Source organism: Hypanus sabinus, chromosome 9 (assembly GCF_030144855.1).
Source record: "Hypanus sabinus isolate sHypSab1 chromosome 9, sHypSab1.hap1, whole genome shotgun sequence".
In the NCBI taxonomy this organism is placed as follows: domain Eukaryota; kingdom Metazoa; phylum Chordata; class Chondrichthyes; order Myliobatiformes; family Dasyatidae; genus Hypanus; species Hypanus sabinus.
Window position 1 is genome coordinate 84,367,547 of NC_082714.1, and position 24,480 is coordinate 84,392,026.

The 24,480-nt window shown below is 43.3% G+C and overlaps 1 protein-coding gene across 6 annotated transcripts in view; it reads left to right on the forward strand.

The window, feature by feature from the left end:
- LOC132399542 (zinc finger and BTB domain-containing protein 7B-like) overlaps positions 1–24,480 on the forward strand; it is a 191,592-nt gene that overhangs the window by 79,584 nt on the left and 87,528 nt on the right. For 2 of the 6 annotated variants that reach the window (XM_059980016.1, XM_059980020.1), the window contains one exon: positions 17,083–17,230. The exons of the other annotated variants lie outside the window; for them this stretch is intronic. The gene's annotated coding sequence lies outside the window, so the exon portion shown is untranslated. The remainder of the gene's footprint in view (positions 1–17,082; positions 17,231–24,480) is intronic. 6 annotated transcript variants of the gene reach the window in all.

Sequence of the window (24,480 nt, forward strand, 5' to 3'; positions counted from 1 at the left end):
GAGTGTGAGGGGTAAGCTCCTATGTTCTTGAGTGCCTGTATTCAAGTCTCTGGTGCCACGCCACTTTCTACAGCCATAGAGTATCAGTGTAGAGAATTTTGCACCAACTCTGCGGTACGTTTGTTAAATCACAACCTATAGTATAGTTTAGGTCTCCTGATGGATCTCCACCATCCAAGTCATGCTCTCTGTTGCTGTCGCCCACCAGGAAGGATGTACAAGAGCCTTGGGTCCCACATTACCATGTTCAGGAACGAGTTATCACCCCTCAACCATCAGGCTCCTAAACCAGTGTGGATAACTTCACTCACTGCAACTCTAAACTGATTCTATGACCTACAGACACTCTTTTAATATCACTGCTCCTCATTTGATCAATATTTATTTGCATTTGCAGAGTTTGTCTTGTTATGCTTATTGGTAGTGAGTCTGCGTGTAGTTTTTCATTGATTCTGTTCTACTTTGTTCTACTGTGAAGGCATGCAAGAAAATAAATCTCAAGGTTGTATATGGTGACATGCAGTATATGAACTTTGGTAATAAATTTACTTTAAACTTTGGATATACTTGCCTTGGAGACCATGCAGAAAAATGTCAGTGGACTGATATCGTGTATGAAGATGTTCCGTTATGAGGTGTGTGTGGCAAATTGGGGCAGCCCCAGAATTTAGAACAGAAGTCATAATGAAACTTGCAGTATCCTATGGGGCTTTCACCGGGTACTGGAGGATGTTTCCTCTTTTGAGAGAGTTTAGACTAGCAAATGTCACCCATTTTAGTGAAGACAAGTTTATTGTCATCTGCACAAGTCTGTGTATGCACAGGTGCAATGAAATACTTAAATCACGGTAGGAAAAGATAAATTAAGGACACATTGTTGGTAACTTGGTTTATTGTTGTTCAGAGCATGGTGAGATGCAATGAAATACTTTGTTTTGCACACCATCTATACAACTCAACACGAGTGAATCTGCAGATGCTGGAAATAAATAAGAACACAAAATGCTGGCAGAAAGCAGGCCAGACAGCATCTATGGGAGGAGGTAGTGACGACGTTTCCGGTGGAAACCTTTCCTGATGAAGGGTTTCGGTCCGAAACGTCGTCACTACCTCCTCCCATAGATGCTGTCCGGCCTGCTGAGTTCTGCCAGCATTTTGTGTTTTTATCATGTCAGTACATCGGGGTGGTAGAAGGGAAATCATTTACATAATGTACATCACAAAAGGCGTGATCTCCCGATGGCCACCCATTTCAGATTGGCTCCCCATTCCCGTTTTGACATGTTGGTCCATGGCCTCCTGTACTGCCACAAGGAAGCAATACCTCATCTGGGTAGCCTCCAACCTGATGGCATGAACATCAATTTCTCTAAATTGCGCAAACTTTTACCTCTCTTTTTCCATTCCCATTGTGGCGCCTCTCTTATCCCTTCCCTTCTCCTTTCCTTTCTCCATGCTCCACTGTCCTCTCTTTTCAGTTTTTTTCTTTCTTCAGCCCTTTACCTTTTCTATCAATCTCCTCCCAGCTTCTTACTTCATCTCTTTCTCTCTCCCACCCATCCACCTACCTGGTCTCGCCTATCATCTGCCATCCTGTACTCCACCTTCTCATTTTGCCTCCCTCCTTTCCAGTCCTGATGAAGGGTCCTGGCCTGGAATGGCAACCCTGTTCCCCTCTGGAGATGCTGGCTGGCCTGCTGAGTTTCTCCAGCATCTTGTGTGTAATGCAGAATAAAAATTTAGTTTCAGTTTACATTCAATAAGACCCCTTCAGAGTCACCCTGAGACCAGAATTGGAGTGGTACCAGTATCAGTATGGTTCGGGCTGATGTGGATATAGTTTTGTTAGGAGTGGGTGTTGAGAGCTATGTGAGAAATGTGATTTGTAACCATGAGGATCAGGTTAGTTGTGTCCTTAATTCATTAGTGTAGCGGCCTCGAGAGAGTGAAAGGTTGTTTGCTCCTATGGTCATGAGGCTTGTTGCTGCCTGCCAGCTCTGTGCAAAATGGCCACCAGAATTATTTATGCATCAGATAATTTGTCGTACACGAGCTGGAAGACCTTTGAGAGCTTTCTGATGTATATGTGAAAATACTCCGTAAATACATTATTGTTTTATGTTTTTTAAAGATCCGTAAGGCTGCTGTTGTAATTCAAAGGTGGAATTGGGGGGGGGGGGGGGGGTGGGTGTGTGTGTGTGTGTTTTTCTTCTGAGAGCTAATTGTTATGTGAGCTTAAAATGGCTGCTTCACCAACCACAATTTAGTTGGGGCTGTTCAGGGACAAAACTAAGCCTCAAAGTAAAGTTTCCAGTGTAATCTGAAGAGAAACCACTGGTTTTTGTTAATTACTGGGTATAATATCAGCTGACAATGTCTGATTCCAAATACATTGCTTTCTTGTAAAGGGCTGGGCAGTATCGTCACATAAAAGGGTGTGTGTGTGTGTCTTTATTCTTTGCTGCCCCCCTCCACATTTCTAACGACCACCCAAAAAAAAATTTTTTAGAAATCCCCCTATGGGGGAGGCTAAAAAGGTTAGCTGTCTGAACTTGCATGGAAATCTTTTAAGTGCCTCTCTTTCGTGAGTTATGCTATGTCGTTGCATGATGCAGCATATTACAGTACTCACTTAAAATGAGGAAGTCTTGCTCACCGATCAGTGGCGTTAACCGTTTGCAAAACCAGTTTCATTGCCACTGTAAAAAAAAAAGAAGTTGGACTACAAGTGCATGCATGGTCCTTCTACAGAGAGAATGGGCAAACTTGAATTTATGGAGAGTCCTTGGACAATCTTAGTGTATCTGAGGACTTCATGGTCAAGGTACTCTTTCCAAGTACAATTATAATTCCAGTGCCGGTATCTAGTGTCAAAAAGGAAAACAAGCCCCTTTGATGCCTTTATTAGTTGCTGCTAGTTTTATTTTGCTTTCTAAGAGATTAAGAGACTCTCCATTTGGTCAGTTGTTTCTTGTTGCTCTGTAAATAAGTTTACAAATACGTGTTTTATTCTCCTGTATCCTGTCCTCTTGTCTGTTTTAAAGGTCAAACATCATCCCTGGATCACTTGCTTTTGCATTTTCTTGATTGGTCTTTGCCCTAGTGCTCTGTTAACCCTTTCTTTCCCTGCTCAGAAGACTGTTTTCCTCACTCTCCCTTTTGGTCAGTGCAGTTAAAGACTGAGGTGACCAACTGCATAACATCAGCACTTCCTTGTTGTTCTCTGTCTGCTAAACTCCCTCAACGTTTTAGCAACTGCTTCTTCCCCTCTGCCATTAGATTTTTGAACAGTTCATGAACCCACGAAAACTATCTCACTATTTTGCAGCACCATTGGATCCTGATGCTTTTGCAATGCAAAGGGTCTTTGGAAGTCAAGAATGAGGCATAAAAACTGTTGCTTACAGTCGTTTTATTAAGTGTTACAAGAGCAAAGAAGGAGAAATGTGCTGATGGAAATAAGGAAAAATGCAAACTAAAATGTAGTCGTCTCCTTCTCATAGCAGACTAAAGATAACAGAAATCCATTGAAAACAGTTAAGCAATAAAATAGCCAGATTTAGTAGTGTGACACCTACTGAAACCATGAAGTTTCCAGAAAAATACAGGGGCAATGCAGCGCAATTGCTGGCAAATTCTCTCAATACCCCCATGTATATAGGTGATTATATAACAATACAAGCAAGCGTAGGAAGGTTAAACTACAAGAATATTAACAACTTTATATCCTAATTCAGCGCTTCTTAATTTTTATATTCCTTATTCTAACTTCTATAGTAATTGCTCAGTACTATTGCAGCAAAACGAGTTTCTGTAATACATACAGAATATCAGTGATAGTAAATCCGATTCTGATTGTCAATTGGCAAATTGGTTTCTTATTGCCATGTGTACCTTGTGCAGGGAAAAGCTTGACTTGCACATCCTCTGTACATATCATTTCGTTACAATGGTTATACAAGGAAAATCTCTTTCCAGAGGAGACTGAGGTCCTTTAACATCTGCTGGACGATGCTGAGGATGTTCTACGTGTCTGTGGTGGCCAGTGCTATCATGTTTGCTGTTGCATGCTGGGGCAGCAGGCTGAGGGTAGCAGACACCAACAGAATCAACAAACTCGTTCGTAAGGCCAGTGATGTTGTGGGGGTGGAACTGGACTCTCTGACGGTGGTGTCCGAAAAGAGGATGCTGTCCAAGTTGCATGCCATCTTGGACAATGTCTCCCATCCATTCCATAATGTACTGGTTAGGCACAGGAGTACATTCAGCCAGAGGCTCATTCCATCGAGATGTAACACTGAGCGTCACAGGAAGTCATTCCTGCCTGTGGCCATCAAACTTTGCAACTCCTCCCTCAGAGTCAGACACCCTGAGCCAATAGGCTGGTCCTGGACTTATTTCCACTTGGAATAATTTACTTATTATTATTTAATTATTTATGGTTTTATATTGCTATATTTCTACATTATTCTTGGTTGGTGCGACTGTAACGAAACCCAGTTTCCCTTGGGATCAATAAAGTATGTCTGTCTGTAAGAGAATGTAGAATAAATGGGCGGTATGGTATGCAACGGTTAGCGTAATGCTATTACAGACCACCAATCACAGACCGTGTCCCGATTGCAGCTGTCTGTAAGGAGTTTCTACGTTCTCCCGTGCCTGTGCAGGTTTCCTCTGGGTGCTGCAGTTTCCTCCGACGTTCCAGAGACGGGTCAGGATCTGTGAGTTGTGTCCGTTCCGTGACGACACTTGCAGGCTGTCCAGCACAATCCTCGCTGATTTGATTTGAATCAAATGATGCATTTCACTGCCTGTTTTTGAAATCCGTGTGACAAATAAAGCTGATCCTTAAAGAGATATGGAGAGAGTGCAGCGCAGGCTGCAAGGACCATGGTGAGATTGTGAGATCAAGAGCCACCGTATCATTGTATGACCATTCAATATCTGAGAGCAGAATAATAGAAGCTACCCTTGAGTCTGATGGTAGGTGCTTTTTGGACTTTTGTTGCTTCTGCCCAGCAGGAAGGGCAGAAGGGGATGATCTCTGGGGTGGGTTGGGGTCTTTGATTATGCTGACTGGATTACTGAGACAGCAAGGAGTGTAAACAGAGTCCATGGAGGGGAGGCTCTTATCCATGACGTGCTGCCCTGTGCCAACAGCTCTCTGTGATCACAGGCAGAGCAGTTGCCGTGCCCAGCCATGATGCTGCCTTTACCATCTTTTTTAATGGCCTGTTCCTCGTAGACTCAGCGGCCACTTTATTAGGTACACCTGCTCGTTAAAGCAAATATCTAATCAGCCAATCATGTGGCAGCAACTCAATGCATCAAAGCATGCGGACATGGTCAAGAGGTTCCGTTGCTGTTCAGACCAAACATCAGAATGGGGAAGAAATGTGATCTAAGTGACTTTGACCGTGGAATGACTGTTGGTGCCAGACGGGGTGATTTGAGTAACTCAGAAACTGCCAATCTCCTGGGATTTTCATGCACAACGGTCTCTAGAGTTCACAGAGAGTGGTGCGAGAAACAAATCATCCAGTGAGCAGCAGTTCTGTGGGTGAAAAAGCCTTATTAATGAGAGAGGTCAGAGGGGAATGGCCAGACTGGTTCAAGCTGGCAGTAACTCAATTAACCATGTGTTACCACAATAGTACGCAGAGGAGTATCTCTAAATGCACAACGTGTTGAACCTTGTAGTGGAGTGACTGCAGCAGCAGTCCACAAGCGTACACTCAGATGCCTCTTTATTAAATACAGGTGGTACTAATGGAGTGTAAGCCCAAGTCCGAATCAAAGACCAAGAAAGATGGCCTGCCTGGTGGTTATGTGCTGGCTGGGAGTGGGGAAAGGAGCTTATTTTGTCGATTGTTGTATTCTGTGTTGTTCCATGGAGCATTGTGGACATGCTACTTTGGTGCTGGAATGTGTGGCGATATTTGCAGGCTGCCCCCCCCCCCAGCACTCCCTCGGATGTATTGGTTGTTAACACAAATGGCACGGTTCACTGTGGATTTCGATGTACATGTGATAACTAAACTTGAACCTTGAATCTTATCTGCCCAAGCTATTACAGAGAGTGACTTAAAAAAAATTCCATCAAGGCCAGGAGTTCGGTGCAAGTGGGGTGAATATGTTGTTCTGCCATGATCGAAGGCTGAAACTGGAAAAGACTGACTGTCTCCACTTTTACATTCCTCCGAGGGGGCCTGGTGGTCTCTGCCGGCGCTGTTATAAACATGGCAATTCGGTGCAATCTCAGTCCTAATTACTCACCAGTCATCACTTCGGGGGGGGGGGGGGGTATCCTGCCCATCTCTAATCCACGTTTTTCCTGCAGACCTTCAAGTGCTCATTAACTAACGAAGCAAGTATGTCCCTCTACTATCCGTGCACGTGCAAAGATTTAACTGTTTATTCACCCGCTTCTTTATCCCCACAGTTGCTGTTAGTGGGAGCTTGCTACAGCTGCAACTGCTCTGAAATATCTCTCTATTGCCTGTGAGGTGACTTGTATCTATACGTTCAAGATCGTGTTTATTGTTATTCTTCATTACCAGAGTGTAGAGAAGAATGAAATGATTGTTATTCCCAATCTGATGCAGCATAAAAAAAACACAATAAATGTAAAACTAAAATTGATCCTATTTTGAAAAAAAAGCACCGTGTAGAAGTAACCGTGTAGAATATACATACTAGTTTCTGCAGACGGATGGTATGTACATAAATCAGGAGCATATGAACATACGGTGACTCTGGCAGGAAATGATGAAGTGACAAAGTGACTCTTGTCAAGATGAACTCTTCTAGGTAGCAGCAGGACAAGTGAAAGCAGGGTATTACAGTAACTGTGTGTCAGTGTAGGTAAGAGGTGTGGGGTGTTGGTGTGAAGTGGCAGTGCACGGCTCGGGGGGGTCACGGGTGACGAAGGGCTGTGGAGAGGAGTGGTTGCTGTCAATGTAGTGGTGGCGGGGTGAAGGTTTGTGATCAGCCTGACGGCTTGGGGGGTGTGGGTGGGGAGAGGGGGAAGAAGCCAGTTTTTGATTATGGTGCACTGGCGTGAATGCAGTCTAGCCGCCTCCTCGATGGGAGTGAGGCAGCCAGTTCAGAAGCAGGGTGGGTGTGACCCTTCGTGATGTTACTGGCCTTTATCTGGCACCTTTCTATACATGTCCTTGATGTCGGGTAGGCGGCTGAGTGAATATGTGTGTACTTATGGCAGTACCCTTCCCCACTGCAGCCACAGTACGGCAGTGGGGAGCACCCTTTATACACTTATATAGACACAGACAGTGTGTATGATATTGTGTGAGTATAAAGATGCTTCTCTGCTCTGCACACTGCAGCAGGGACAGGTCAGATAGCCAGGTGTAAGTTTGTGAAGTTGTGATTACAGTGCAGGAGTGGAGGGGTTGAGGGAGGCAAGAGAAGTCATTGAGAGCTGCATCTTTTGGGCACTTTACATTTGTCATTGTGACAACAGAAAGCCTCGGTTTGTGATTTGCAGCCAGATATCTCGAGCCTCTAACTTCCACATCCTTGGAATGGGTTGGGCCAATAGTTTATCAGTTTCAACTTCTGCAATTACAGTGTCCGCAATTTCAGCTATAACTTCCTCGTCATAAATGGTATCAGAACCTCTATTAAGAGTTTGGATATAAATAGGTCATTGAGTAGGCGGGAGTGAAGCTGCTAGTAGCAACTGTCTGCTATAGCAACCCAACTCTTCTGAATTAGAGGGGAAAAAATATTTTTAATGTTTCGCCAAAGAAGGAAATGCTGCCCTGGTTACCCACGTGGAGCTCAGAGAGGGTTAAAAGCGGTTCTCTGAACTGCATGGGACGCGACCCTGGGGCGTGGGTGTAGCAGTCACACTGAGGTGGGGAGCCGGTCTAGTCAAATTACTCAGAGAATTGCCAGACAGAGTCGAGAGAGGGGGGGGGGGGAATTTAAAAAAAAGTTTGATTTGTAGAACTTCCAGTCCATTCTTCAACTTAAACAGGAAGGTAAGAAAAGATGCCAGTAATTTCAGTCACTGTCAGTGCGTGTTTGCAGCGCGGGGCAAGCTGGCCCTTCGACTGAAGTGTTGGTAAGGAAGCAGTCTAAAACTTCCAGCTTCTACAGGCAGGCAGTGGGTCTGGATCTGCAGAGCCATTTTGGAAGGTGTGCGGCATTGTGCACCGCACGGGTAACCTGTCTGCAGTCGGGGAAGTTTGCTTCAGTTGTGCCAGAGCAAATAAATGTTGTAAGACCTTGTATTTTTCTTTTGAGAGAGAGAGAGACTCTTCGGCTTGTGTGTTCCGTGTCTGAATTAGCCTTGGAAATGAGTGGATTTGCTTCCTTTGCTTGTCTAGCTGCCAAGGACTTCTACGGAACAGCAGAAGTGTCTGCAATTAAACTTTTAAAGTGCCCTGTGCTATATTCTGTCTTGTCCTGTCAAAAAAAAAAAAGAATTTGAGAAGTTGGGCTATTGCCATCTTGATTATTCCGATTGAAAACTGGGCCGGTCAAACCAGGAACCGTTAGGGTAGGATTGATAGGATTGCTCAGAGAAGAGCCATTTTGTCCCCAAAAAACCCCGCATTTTCCTTCCATATTGCGATGTCTGACTGCGTTTTTTTGGGAATGAGAGTCATTATTGAGTCTCCACCACCCTTGGTTGGCAGGGTGGGGTGAGTCTCTTCGCCTCGGAAAACAGAACGAAGCTGATCATTATGTCTAGATGACGGTTCCCTTCTTCTTACCCCTGACGCCTGCCGGGACGGGAGGTGGACTTTGGACTCTCTAAATTAATAGTTCGAAGATTTTCCGATTTGTAAGGGTGCTGGCTTGCTTGATTCTGGTGAAACGTGCCAAGGACTCGGGGTCCCTCAGTTCCTCCATAACCACTGAGTCATTTCAAGACCATGGCTTGTATTGAATGACTGACTGCAGGCATACTTTTAAAGTTAAGAGAATATGCTTGGCTCTGTGTTTGCTTATTTATCATAACTGAAGGCAAGTTTGGCGGTTTCAGTATTGACTAATCTGCCATTTTGATCAGGTTTCAGTATCATATTTTTGTGGAATGGAAGGATGAAATATACTCAGCAGCCACTTTATCAGTTACCACTTGTAGCTAATAAAGCTGCCACTGAGTGAATGTCTGTGGTCTTCTGCTGCTGTGGTCTTCTGCTGCTGTGGCCCGTCCACTTCAAGGTTCGACGTGCTCTTCTGCGCATGTAAATGCGAGGTTATTTGGGTTACTGTTGCCTTGCTGTCAGCTTGGACCAAGGCCATCCTCCTCAGATACTCTCATTAACGAGGTGTTTTACCCTCAGAACTGCTGCTTACTGGATGTTTTTATTTATTGGACCATTGACACCGTTGTGTGTGAAAATCCCAGGAGATCAGCAGTTTGAGATACTCAAGTCACTCAGTCTGGCACCAACAATCATTCCATGGTCAAGGTCATTTCTTCCCTACTCTGATGTTTGGTCTGAACAACTGAACCTCTTGACCATGTCTGCATGCTTTTATGCATTGAGTTGCTGCCACATAATTGACTGATTAGATATTTGAATTAACGTGCAACTGTAAAGTGCCCGCTGACTGTATAAAGTGACTGTCTGCCAAAAACGTCATCTTTATTCCATTCTATAGATCCTGTCTGACCTGCTGAGTTCCTCCAGTGCGCGCGTGTGTTTGTTGATAAAGTTCAAAATATACATTTTCTTAAATAGAACTCCCAAAAAGTAATAGTGCATCTGAATGTCTTCAATCCCCCCCCTCCCTTCCATTTATAGAGTTTTAGAAAATGGTGTCTTATGTGTGGTATGGTGTTACCAGGAGAAGTGTCCAGATGTTCTGTTCAGGAATTACATTTTAGGGAGATTCTAGAAGGAGAGAGGGGCATAGAGGGGTTTAGGGAGGGAGGGTCCGAGCTGGGGTCTGGGCAGCAGTGGATAGTAGTGATAGAAATGGGAAGAGAGCAGTGCAGAGAGATCTCTCCAAGATATGGATAGGGTGTCATTTGTGTCACCGGTTCAGAGTTCTTTAGCCAGAGGATGATGAATCTGTGGAATGCTCTGCCACAGAGCTGTGGAGGCTAAGACTGTGGGTATTTTAAAGCGAAAATTGATAGTTTCCTGATTGGTCAGGGCATCAAAGGTTATGGTGAGAAGGCAGGTGTATGGGGCTGAATGGGATTCAGGATCAGCCATGATGGAATGGTGGAGCAGACTTGATGGGCTGAATGGCCGAATTCTGCTCCTAGGTCTTATGGTCTTAAACAGAACTGCTTTTCCATCCTTTGGAATTGGATCTGCACTTTATTGGGTAATTGCAAGAACAAGCATTAACCTGGAGCTGGAAGGGTTTGAAAAGATTTTGCAAGTGAACGTTGACGATCAAAGGTACCTAACTAATTTTGCAGAAGGCAAAAATGTCTTGAGATTACCTCGGTTGGGGTGTGATTTAGCCTCTTGCTGTCAAGTTAGAAAAGGAATTCATCCAGAGTTCCTGTTGCTCTAAGGAGAAGCAGCCCTGGGTTCAGTTTCATTGAAGTGAAGGAAGCTTGTATTGTTAGTGAGAGCTCCACGACATTACGGAGGGAGAATGACACTTGCATGTGTACACCAGGGCTCATTTCTCCAAAGGTAAGCGAGTGTTCATTGTTTTGGATGAGGATTTGTTGGTAGGAACTGTAAATAGAAGAACTCTTGTCAATGTGAATCGATGAAATGGGGCATTCATGTTAACATGGATCTCAATAAACAATAATTTAATAAACTCACCCCATATCTGGAAGTCAAGTTTGACTTTAATATCAATAAAGTAATATTATGAATTCAATATAAAGGCAACAAGTCTTTCATTATCCCAAATTTCAGGCTTTTGCTTTGCTAAAACCCCGACTTCTTCAATTCCTAAATTCCAAAGTGAAAGTCCCAGTCATGCCGCAGTGTTTCTCAATACAGCTTTTGTCTAGCCCCAGTGGCAATTGCCCACGATGATGACTAATTCCAACATTCCAACATGTCCCTCCTCTTCACAACTAGAAATATTAACCAAAAGAAACCATTCTCATTAACTAGAAAAGTTAACCAAAACATCCCATTTCTTGCATTACTAAAATGTTAACCAGAGAAGCCATCTAAAGCAAAATGCTGGCATAAAGTTCCATGTGTACTCCTCGAGACCATGCTCTCTTCTCACTACCATCATCATGCAGGAGGCACGGAAACCTTGGGTCCCACACCACCCAGTTCGGGAACAGTAATTACCCTTCAACCATCAGGCTCCTGAACTGGTGTAGGGTAACTTGAATAATAAATTTACTCTAACTTTGAGGGATGGATGGGCTTCTTGTCTCAGTGGATTAGGATTGTGTTTAGTTTTAAGATTAATGAGAAAAAATCTGAGTGGGAGAGCAGAATACAGCAAACTGTTGTAGAAATACTAATTATTATGGGGCCGGATTCAGGGAAGACTGTACAGTCAAAAGGGTCATCGTTCCCAGTGAAACACTGAGCAAGAAGAATCTTGCCCTGGCTGGTCAGTGAGTCAGCTCTTGGTTCTCAACCAGTTTTAGCAGCCGACGTGTCCAGACACTGCATGATGGCAGGACTTTTGACTGAGGAAGATGTCGTAGCAGTCCTGAAGATGTCCTTGATCTCAAAGATCAAAGTAAATTTATTATCAAATTACGTATATATCCCCATATACTACCCTGAGCATTTATTTGCAGGCATTGACAGGGAAAAGCAGATATAATAGAACCAGTGAAAAACTACTCGAAGGACTCCTGTTAATAAAGGCTTGAACAAGTGCTGTAAGTCTTGGATAATCAGATAACTTGATAATATAAACATTCACTTTACTTGTCACATGTATATTTCAATGTTTCAACGTACATCTTTTGAGTCAACGACTCACACAGTCTGAAGATGTGCTAGGGCAAGCCTGTAAGTGTAGCCAGGCTACAATTACAATTATTAGGTAACTCCTGTACCAAATTGTACCAAATTTAAATAAGCAAATAAATAAATGTGGCACAGGAATTGCCTAATGAAGTGGCCACTGAGTGTTATGTTTTAGAGCTTTGACTGAGAGCTTTTGTAAACTGTCACATGTACCATGTAGAATTCTTTGAAGCAAGTGTTCGTTCGAATTGCCTCCAGGTTGGAATATAATAGCTACTGAACATGTCTGTTTTGGAATAGAGCACTTAAAATAAAAAATAAAGTGTTGCTCCTAGGGACGTGCAGTTTTGCTCCTCACCAACTGCCCAGAAGTTTAACTGGGATGACATTTTGTGTTTCTGCTTTAATGCAGCAAAATATTGCCAAGATAGTTTCACAGGAGACAGGAGAATGAAGATGCTGGAATCCAGAGCAATAAACAAGAGATTGGAGGAACATACAAGATGCTGGAAGAAGAGCCTCAACCATTCATTTCCCTTTTTGATGCTGCCTGACCTGCTGAGTTCCTCAGGCATCTTGTGGTATCTTCTGATGGAGGAGCTAATGCTCATGATGGAATCAGCCGGAAAACTCTTGACAGATTATCTCTAGAAATTTGCTAGAGTCTTTGGTAACATACCAAACCTCCTCAAACTCCTAATGAAATGTGTAAAGATTTATTATCAGTGATAATATATCTGATTCCTACAAAGCTTTGGAATCCTGCTAAAGACTGATCATGTCAACTGGCTGCACCATCTTCAAAAGGTGATTCCTCTCGAAGACGTTATCCATCATTAAGGACTCGCACCATTTGAGACATGCCTTCTTGTTACTACCATTGGGGAGGAAATACAGGAGCCTGAAGACACACATTCAGCATTTTAGGAACAACTTCTACACCTCTGACATCAGATTTTGTCTATGAACATTATTTTGCTCTGTCTGCACTAGTTATTTCTTTAAATATTTCTTCTTGTAATTTTTCAAATGTATCGCTCTGTACTGCTGCCACAAAACAACAAATTCACGACAAATCAGTGATAAAACTGATTCTGATTTGCATACAAGTCATAAAACCTCTATATATTACAATGCAAATTTGATGGGCTCTTACAAATATAACTAAATTATGCAATCACAAAGTAGTGTTCACAGGTTTGTAGATAGTTCAGAAACAGTGTTATAGTATTGTTTCTGTGTGATATGAAGAACGTTGTGCACTTCTAAAATTAGAAAAATAGATGACTGCAGCACAAGAGGGTCATCACCTGATCCTTTCTATCTGTGCTGGATCTTTTGCAGTGAAATCTGAGACTTAAACCCACTGCTGCACTCTGTCCTCACTCATGAGTTGCTTCTCGAGTTTGCTCAGTTAAAGGATGCATGCTACTGCGTCCAAAGCCCTAGCCAGGGGAAGTTGGCATTCCCCATCGATTCCTCCTTTTAAATGTCACCTCTCCATGGGAAATGAGGTTTTCAGTGTCGGAAAGACTGGTATGTGAAATGAATGCAACTTAAATGTGTGTGCTTGAATGAATATAGATATGAGTCGGTCAGATTTTCCTAGTAAACTGCAACAAGATTCAGTCACCAGTCGCTGGCAGATTGGACAATAAGACATAGAAGCAGAGTTGGGCCTACCACGTCTGCTCCGCCACTTCATCATAACTTACTTATTCTCCCTCTCAACCCCATTCTCCTGCCTCTCCCTGTAACCTTTGACATCCTGATTAATCAATCTCTGCTTTAAGTATACTCAATGACTTGGCCTCCACAGCTGTCTGTGGCAATGTATTCCACAGTCCTTGTAATTTTGAGTAGATGGCTTGTAACTGGGTTTTCAGAAATAGAACGCATTATTCCTTTCCTTGAATCTGCAGATATTCAACAGATTCTCTTGAACCTCAGAGAGTCTGCTGGGGGTAGTTGAAGGCCCATTGTCAGTGTCCAAATCTGGTTCTGTTGGAGGCTGAAAATATGGACTGAGTTTTATTTTCTTAATATTTAGAAATACAACACAGTAACAGACCCCCCCCCCCCCCCCCCGGCCCAACGAGCTCACACACCCTATCCAATTATACCCTTTACATAGACAACACAGAAACGGACCCTGCTGGCCCAACAAGCTCACCCACCCTGTCCAATTACACCCTTTATAGATACAACACAGTAACAGACCACTCCACCCCCTCCGGCCCAAGGAGTCCACCCTGTCCAACTACACCCTTTACAGATACAACACAGTAACAGACCCTCCCCCCCGGCCCAACGAGCCCACCCTCCCTGTCCAATCACACCCTTTACAGATACAACACAGTAACAGACCCTCCCGGTACAACGAGCTCACCCACCCTGTCCAATTACATCCATGTGACCAATTAACCTTCTAACCTGTACGTCTTTGGGACGTGTTTGGAAACAGGAGCACCAGCGGAAACCCATGTGGCCATGGGGTGAACGTACAAACTTCTTGCAGAGTTTGAATTGAATCTGGTCACGGCTGTTGTAAGGTGTTCCGCTACCATGCTGCCTTGGGGCTAGAGGACTGTTTGTGTGTTGGATGGGGGTGGGGAAAAGGGGCTTGTTTTTCTGTTGTTGTTTTATTGCTGCTTGTATTCTGTGTTGTTCTGCCGAGCGTTTTGGGCAAGAGAATGTGTGGCAACACTTGCGGGCTGCCCCCAGCTCACCCTCAGGTGTGTTGGTTGTTGACACAAATGATGCATTTCACCGCATGTTTCAACGATCATGTGATAAATGAACTTGAATCGTGAATGTGTGATTGTAGTGTGCATGAACTGATTGTTGTACATCTTTCCTATTTTGTTCAGTGAAACTGATGACAATTACCTACACCTCCAATGTGCATACTCTTTTGTTAACCACATTCTCTCTAAATGACTTTTATTTATTGCTAAACTAGCTTTGTGCTTCATTGCAAAACTGAAGGGGGGTGTGGAGAAGAAGTGGCATGGTTCTGCCCCAGCATCGTCTAGTTCTAGCCAAAGCTTGCCGGATCAAGGGCTTTTAATTTATGGAAACGTAGTGGGGAAGGTACCATTGTTCTTTGGAAGTTTATGGAGTATAGGCAGGTATTAGAATCTGAATGGGATTTATTAATCCTGACTTGTACTCAGTGGCCACTTTATTAGGTACCTCCTGTTCAAGTTCTTTGTGTTTTGTGATCAGAGGTGTACCTCTACACACCACTGTGGTTATCTGAGTTACAGCAGTCTGGCCATTTTCCTCTGACCTCTCTCATTAACAAGGCACTCACCAGATGATTTTTAATTTTTCGCACTATTCTCTGTAAACTCGAGAGGATGTTGTGCGTGAAAATCCCAGGAGATGAGCAGTTTCTGAGACGCTCAAACTATCCCGTCTGACACCAACACTTATTCCACATTCAAAGTCACTTAGATCACATCTCTTCCCCATTCTGAATTTTGGTCTGAACGACAACGGAGTCTTTTTACTGTGCCTGCATGCTTTTGTGCAATGAGTTGCTGCTGCCGCACAATTAGCTGATCGGATATTTGCATTAATGAGCAAGTGCACAGGTGTACCTAATAAAGTGGCCACTGAGTGTGTACGAAGTGAAATTTGTTGCTTTCCAGCAGCAGAACAGTGTGAAGACATAAAATTGCAAAAAAAATGGAATAGCAAGGTAGTGTTCATGGGTTCACGGTCTATTCAGAAATCTTACATTGGGAGAAAATGCGAAGGTTGTAATCAACCTCAGAGATAAAGATTCCATTATAAGGGGGTGTGACAATTGCTTACCATCTCTCATTGAAGCAGGTATAAATATTTTGATGTACAGAGGCTTTAAATTAGCATTGGAATGGGCCTGCTTCCGCTGTAGCGAGAATCTAAAAGAAAAAATGTTAGCTTTACTTGTCATGTGCACATCAAAATATCAAATGTGTATGAGAGAGTGAGAGAGAAAACAAGATTAAAGATTAACTTTATTTGTGACATGTACATTTGCACATACAGTGAGATGTGTTATTTGTTTCAATGACAGAGGATAGTTCCTGGGACAGCCTGGATGTGTTACTGCACTTCTGGAGCCAACATAGTAGGTCCACAACTTACTAACACTAACCCATACGTCTTTTGGAACGTGGGAGGAAGTGAACATGCTCAAGGGGAGAATGTACAAACTCTGTACAGACAGTGGCATTGAACCCCCATTGGTGATCGTTGGCGCTGCATAGCGTTGTACTACGCTACCATCCACTTTGATGATTGTTTGTATGGTGATGGTGCAAACTCCTTGAGGGGTACTGTCAGTCTCCAGAAGCCTCTGTCAAGCCATCTGCTCTTTGAAGAGTCCAGGCAAGAAGTATTTATGTGCACAGTGGACACTTTATTAGTTACACATGTACACCTGCTGGTTAATGCACATATCTAATCAGCCAATCATGTGGCAGTAGCTAAATGCATAAAAACATGCACACCTGGGCAAGAGGTTCAATCGTTGTTCAGACCTGGGGAAGAAATGTGATCTAAGTGACTTTGACCGTGGAATGATTGTTGGTGCCAGATGGGGTGGTTTGAGTATCTCAGAAAATGCTGATCTCCTGGGATTTTCACACACAGCAGCCCCTAGAGTTCACAGAGAATGGTACAAAAAGCAAAACACATCTAGTCAGTGCAGTTTTGTGGGCGAGAAGGCCTTGTCTCTGATAGAGATCTGAGGAGAATGGCCAGACTGGTTCAAGCTGACAGGAAGGTGACAATGACTCAAATAACCACGTGTTACAACAGTGGTGTGCAGAAGAACGTCACTGAATGCACAACGTGTCGAAGCTTTAAGTGGATGGGTTACAACAGCAGAAGACCATGAATATACACCCAGTGACCACTTTATTAGGCACAGGAGGTATTTGATAAAGTTGACATGGTGTATCTATTTTCTGGTATTACTTTGACTTACTTTTGTGTACTATATGTGTTAAATTGCCTGTTACATCCATTCATTGTCTAATCAGTTCACTCCTTAAGCAACAAACAATCTGCTGGAGGAACTCAGCGGGTCTTGCAGTATCTGTGGGAGGCAAGAAATTGTCGACGCTTCGAGTCGAAACTGCATCAGGATACTCTTGACGTCGACAATTTTTTTTTCCTCCCACAGATGCTGCTCGACCCGCTGAGTTCCTCCAGCAGATTGTTTGTTGCTCCAGATTCCAGTGCCTGCAGCCTCTAGATCACCCCATAAACCTGAAGGGATACGAACCTGGTGTGTGCTGCAAGGCCCTTGCCTGAATTTTCAGATACCGGAGGTGAGAGGGGTCTGTTGTAAAGGAGATGTGTGCTTTGTTTTCCACACAGAGTGTGGGACTGGAGCGGGCTGCCAGGGGTGGTGTTGGTCGCGTTTGAAAGGCTTTTAGAAAGACATCTGAATGTGCAGGGAATGTAAGGATGAAGTATGTAGAGTCAGAAGAGATTTAGTTTAATTTGGCATTGTGGCATCTATGGTCTATGGATTGCAATGCCTCCCACTGCATCCTGCCTACCTCAGACAGGCAAATCAAAAAAAAACATTGCAAGTTTTTCTGCTGACCTAGATGACATGAAGTTTGTTTTGCAGCAGTGCAAGGAATTAAAATTATTCAAATTACCAAATAAATAGTGCAGTTAACAGGAATAACGTAGTGTTCGTGAACTCTTTGGAAGTCTGGTGCGGGGAAAGAAGCTGTTCACTGGACTGTTGAGTGTGGATTTTCAGGCTCCTGTACCCTCCTCCCCAATGCTAGGAAAGAGAAGCAGGCTTGTCCCAGGTAATGAGGGTCCCTAGTGACAGAAACTGCCTCCTTCAGCAGTGTCTTATGGGGAAATGTTGAGCAAGCTAGGGCTTTCCTTTTTGGAGTGAAGAAGGACTTGAGGCAGCTTGTTAGTGGTGTGCAGGATTCTTGAGAGGCATTGATACAGTGGACAGTCATCTCCTTTTTTCCAGGACAGAAATGGCCAATGTGAGAGGGCAACCTTTTAAGATGATTGGAGAGGTATGGGGAGAGGGATGTCAGAGAGATTTTTTTATACAGAGCATGGTGGATGCATGGAATGGACTGCCTGGGGTGGTGGTAGAGGCAGATACATTACGCACATTTAATCGATAGGCATGTGGACGAGAGAAAAATGGAGGACTGTGGAAAGGAAGTGTTAGATTGATATTGGAATAGGCTAAAAGGTCAGCTCAACCTTGTGGACCGAAAGGCCTGTACTGTGCTTGTAGTGTTCTGTAATAATAATGATAATACCAATACCTTATCTATAGAGCACTGTTTGTACCGACGATGTAGTTCGAAGTGCTTTACAATGGGATAAAAGTACAAATATAAAAATAAAAGTCAAAAAGATGTTAGTTAAAAACTGGTGTTTAAAAATGTCAGCTGAGTCTGCATCCATTATAGTTTAGGTATTGAATTCCACAGTTTAGGGGAATAGTTAAAAAAAAACTGACTTGCCAATTATCTTCTGTGGGAGATGGTTTAACTTTTGGAGACCTGAGAACTCAAGTGGGATTATATAACGAAAACGTTGCACGCCAGTCCCAGACTGTCGGGAGCTTAAGTAAGAGAACATTAAAATCTAGAAGGTGCAGGAAGCCGATGCAGAGTAGTTAGAATGGGCGTGGTATGCTGGTTTTAGTTAGAAGTGTAGCAGTGGCATTCTGAATGAGCTGAGGTTCGTCAATAGATTGCTATGTTCTAAATATATTGCCCTTCCTTCCACACTCCATCCTCTCAAAATCAAAAGTTCCTTGTGAAGCAGCCTGTCAGAACACAACAGCGTGCATCCAGGGTCTGAACAGGTAAACAGAAGCTGGAAACCTCGGCTCTGAAGAATGTTAGATTGCTTGTTGCCCAGATGCTGCCTAACCTGCTGAGTTGTTGCAGCACTTTCTGTTTTTATTGCAAAGAAATAAGACCCCATGTCATGGCTGTTTCTGTCACCTTCATATTTGCTGATACTGCAAACTGTGAAAACCCATTACAATAGAACCTGGAAAAAATATTTATTTTTATTCGTCTAAAGATACAGTGCGGAACAGGCCTGTCTGGTCCAATGAGCCTCACTGCTCACCAACCTCGGACTTATACATCTTTGGACTGTGGGAGGAAACCGGAGGAAACCCATGCGCGTATTTATTTTCTGACATAGCAGATCTCTGCCTTCTTGGTTTGGATCTTCAATTCTCTGTAAATCTCTCCTTCACAATCTTCGAGGCCTCGACATTCTTTGTGATGCACAATAGCCTTGAAAGGAAGCCAGAGTAACAGGGTGTGTTTACCTAATATTGAAAGGAAAGAGGGGACGTAGAAAGGATTTTTCCAATGGTGGGAGTGTCTAGCCTCAAAATACAAGGGTGTCCCTTTAAAACAGATGAGGAATTTCTCAGATGAGGGTGGTGAATCTGTGGAATTCACTGCAACAGAAGGCTATGGAGGCCAAGTTGTTAGGCATATTTAGATTGATAGGTTCTTGATTAGTAAGGGAGTGAAAGGCTATGGGGGGAAGGCAGGAGACTGGGGTTGAGGGAAAATAAATCAGCCATGGTCAAATGGTGGAACACATTTGGTGGATCAAATGGTTTAATTCTGTTCCTATGTCCTATGGTCTTACTCAACTCAACAAAGGGAGCCTGTATGGCCTGTTGCTGTTCCCTCAGGGTAGGCCTCTGGATATCTCTCTTTCGCGATGTTGGAGGATGTTACTGAGGCTTCCGGTGTTTGTGCATTTGAACCATGGATGATAGAATTCTTTCAGACTTGGAGTTTTTATACTCTGTTTTTGCCCGTTCTCTTTTGTTTTATTTTTTTCCCATGGTTGGAAGAGGGATTTGGGGGCTGATGTTTTATGAAGGGGGTGTGGGGGTCAAGTGTTCTTGTTGCGTTCTGTGCAGGGGAGGGGGTTGGGGGGGCTGATGTTTTATGAAGAGGGTCTGGGGGTCAGTGTTGTTGCGTTCTGTGCAGGGGAGGGGGTTTTGGGGGCTGATGTTTTATGAAGGGGGTGTGGGGGTCAGTGTTGTTGTGTTCTGTGCAGGGGAGGGGGTTTTGGGGGCTGATGTTTTATGAAGAGGGTCTGGGGTCAGTGTTCTTGTTGCGTTCTGTGCAGGGGAGGGGGTTGGGGGGGTTGATGATCACGTTGCCCTTCTTGTTTGTGCGGGGGTGGGTGGGTTTGCTTTCTCTCTCTGAACGAGATGCTTTCCCTTTGTTATGTGGCTACCTGGAGAAGAGCAATCTCAGGGTTGTGTACCGCACACCTACCTTGGAAATAAGTTAACCTGTGAACCAAGGCAGAATCTCACCAGAGTTGAATTTCAGACCAAATTTTGATAGCTGTGCAAGAAGTCAACTGTTAATTCCATATCCTGAGATAGTTTCTGTGAATAAAAGTTATTAAAATTAATGGGGAAGAAGTTGGTATGTGGAGTTAGATCTCAGATTGGTAATTGGTTTATTATTGTCACCTATGATGAGGTACAGGGAAAACCTTCATCCATACAGATCATTCCACACTTCAGTACATCGAGGTAGTAAAAAGGGAAACAGAATGGAGAATTGTTACAATTACCGAGAAAGTGATGCATAGGCAGGCAAGTAAGGTGCAAGGGTCATGACGAGGTAGATTGAGAGATCAGGAGTTCATCGTTTAGCGTATGAGACGTCTGTTCAAGAGTATGATAACAGCAGGATAGAAGCTGTGGTACGTGTTCTTAAGCTTTTGTTTCTTCTGCCCAATAGGACAGGTAAGAAGTGAGAATGACCAGGTTGGAATGGGTCCATGATTATGTTGTCGTCTTTTCCAAGTCATGGGAAATGTAGACGGAGTTAATGGAGAAGGGGCTGGCTTTAGTTTTGGACCGAGCTGTGTTCACAACTCTGCAGTTCCTTACGGTTTTTGGGAAGAGCCGTACCAAGTTGTGATGGATCTGAGCAGCCTGCTTTTTTACGTTGCAGCTTTAAAAATTGATTTATTATTAAATGGTGGCAGTGGTCTGTCGTATCCGATGATGACAGGAAATCTGTATGGGAGGGTTTTTAAAGTAGAAAAACTGTTGCACTGGCAATTCCACTCCCTCGACCTCTGAAGTCTGGGTCGAGCAGTACGAGTAATCGGCACAACTGGGGTCTTCCTGGTTGCCATAGATGGGATCTGTGCTTTGTCATGTCCTTCGCTCTCCACAGAGCATTGCAGAACCACCTTCCTGGCCGTTGGATCTCACTGTAGATCTCATCCGCCCAGTCCGCCGGAGCTGGTTCCTTATTTAGTGGCCTGAATGGCCTCGTGGTCCCAAAGAGTGACCAGCACTTAGATTTGGGCTTAGCAGGCTTTTTTCCCACAGGGCAACAGTTTCAATTCATAAATTTTCATGTCAGATAAGATTCAGATTTATTTATCAAGCATCAGTTTTATTCACCATACACGTTTACATGTATTAGGAATTTGCTGAGGTGTGTTGGTCAGGACACGACATGCAACAAAAATCCAACAGCGTTCAACAATTATAAAGAATTATATAAAATAAAGTTAGAGGTTGAAGTATGGATGTGGAATTAAATGTGCAGAAAGACATAAATACTAGCATATATTTACAATCGAAACAGCATTATAAAAAGTGGTTTAAAGTGTTTACAATGCAGTGACTGGGGTAATAGAGGGGAGTGTGGGGGTCTAACTAGAATGGTTGATCAGATTAACTGTCTGGTAGGAGAAACTTTTAAGATGGTGTGAAGCTTTTGTTTTAATAGCAGCATAGCGCTTTCCTGAAGGGAACTTTTGGAAAAGGCAGTTTGCAGGGTGGGTAGTGTCTGCTATGATTTATTTTCCACTTGCTTCTTTGTCCTGGGCACATGCAAGTCCTGTAGTGATCGTACTATGAAATGCATCATTTATTGTACATTAACAACCAAGGTTGTGCTTGTTATCAACCAGAGTAAAATGGCAATCAGTTACTCTAACAAAGTAAGATCTTATATGGTATGATCAGGGGATACGGCTTAACTGACCTGGATTGTACACACAGCGGAGGGGAAAGAAAGGGGTATTATTTGAACCAGTTTAAAATGGTGTGGGGAGAAAAATGAGATCGAACAGGTGATAATATAGAGTAGCAATCAGTGCAATGCTTTATAGCGCTAGCTATGTCTTATTGAAGGTTCAATTCCTGCTATTGTCTGTAAGAAATTTGCAGATTCTTCCCATGATTGCTGCAGTTCCCTCTCATATTCCAAAGACATATGGTTAGGATGCACAATCTAAACAGATTGATGTAAATACAGTCAATCTATGTACATAAACTATTGTATGTGCAGTATTGTGATTTTTATTATCATGTTCTTTATCTTATTGTGCTTTTTCCGGGCTAACAATTATTGTGTTCTCCTTTACTGGAAGTAACATTTAAACAACCTCGACTCTCGGTTAGTGAGTTGTGGGCATGCAGTGTTGGCACCGGAAGTGTGGTGACACTTGTAGGCTGCCCCCAGCTCAATCCTTAGAATGTATTGGTTGTCGAAGCAAAAAACACCATTGGCTGTATGTCACTGTGTACACACGGCAAGCAAAGCTGATCTTTAATCGGAGTGTACGCTCCTTCACGTTTAAAAACAACACTATTGAAAGAAGCAGAGTGTGATATATATTCAATCCGCGGCCTGGACTGAGAATGGTATGCTCGGAGTAGATATTGTGATCAAAAGAATAAGAGCTGACTTTCTACTTCACCTGTGGCTTTCTGGATTACTGTAGTTCTTTTCAGTCTCAAAACCTTTTTTTATATGAATTTTCACTTTCTCTTGGTTTCTCTTAATTTCTTTCTCTCTGCTTAGATGGCACCCTGACATTCTTGGTCTCTGCTGCCTGAGTTGAACCCTGCTCCCTCACATGTTGCATTAGAATATCTCCTGTCAGGTCGTGCATGGGTAAACGAAGGGACCACTGGTTTTGGACTGTTGCCCCCTTGCTGCTTGATGGCCTGGTAGATCAGGGTGCGTGGCAATGGTGTGAGGAAGCGATGGGTAGTCAAAGCTGCCAATTGCATCACCGGCACGATTAAGGACATGTATACCAAAAGGTGCCTGAAAAGAACTGGTAACATCATGAAGGATCCCACCCAGCCTGCTTAAGGACAGTTTGATCTGCTTCTATCAGGGAGGAGGTTTCTTAGCATCCATGCAAGGACGATCAAACTCAAAAACATTTACTTCCCCCAAGCAGTGAGGCTGATCAACACCTCCGCCCTCCAGCCCACCCCTCCACTACTTTATCATTTCCTGTTAAGAGTCACCTTATGTACAGACACTCTTGTGTCTAGCGTTACTTTATCTGTGTGTGTAAGCTTATGAGTTTACATATATTTAGTGTCTTTTTATTATTATTTTTGCGCTGCATGGGATCTGGAGTTATAATTATTTTGTTCTCCTTTACCCTTGGATACTGGCAATGAATTCTATATATTCACCACCCTCTGGATAAAGAAATTCCTCCTGAAGAAATCTGGGGTAGAAAGTAACTAGCTGGGTACATAGCGGCTTGGTTGTGAGCGTTGTGTATCTGATGTGAACGTGATGTTGCTGCAGTTAGTGTTTCAGTGCACCTGTGCACACATGGCAATGATAACAATAATATAGAACAGTTCATACAGGCGATGTAGCTCAAAGAGCTTTACAATGGGATAAAGCGGAAATATGAAAATAAAAGACAAAATGATGTTAGTTAAAAGCAAGGTTAAATAGGGTTCGAGCTGGTGTTTAAGAGTGTCAACCGAGTCTGCATCCCTTATAGTTTTAGGTATTGAGTTCCAACGTTTAGAAGCCTAGTTCAAAAAAGGTGACCTGATTATCTTTTAAGGGCGATTGTTTAAATTTAAGGGACCGAAGAGAGTCTATAAATTCAACTTCTTCTTTGGTAGAATCTGGGGCATGTTGCCGGGAACACGGAGAGAATAAAATAGGGTTAATATATTTGGGTGCTGATGGCTGGCACTGACTTGGTGGGCTGAAGGGTCTTTCAGTGCTGTGTAGCTCAAACTCTTCTATTTCTTTGGTGGGAAGTAAGCAATCTTGAACTTCTATGGGATGTCGGACAGTTCTCACCAGAGTTCTGAAACCAATATTTATCCATATCTGAATATTTGGTCATTATGAAATTGCAGAATATGGGATGTTAACTGTACTGAAATAGTCTATTGCATTTCCTGTCTGATTTCCTCTGCACCTTCATACCTAAAGATTGCTTTCCGCTGTGTCTGAACGATGTCATAAGTTATAAGTTCAGGCTTCTAAGGATCAAACAGACATCTTTCTGCCTGATAAAAGCTTGCAGTGTGTTTTCATTCCCGATATTTTGGTAGTGTTGGATTTTAAGATTTAACGATTAGGCTTGTACATCAAAGCACGCAGTGAAATGCTTCACTTGTGTGAAATCAGATGAGCGAGGATTTTGCTGAGCGAACTCACAAGAGTTGCCCTGCTTCTGGTGCATGTTGATAGCTGCTAACCCTAACCTGTACGTCTTCGGAATGTCG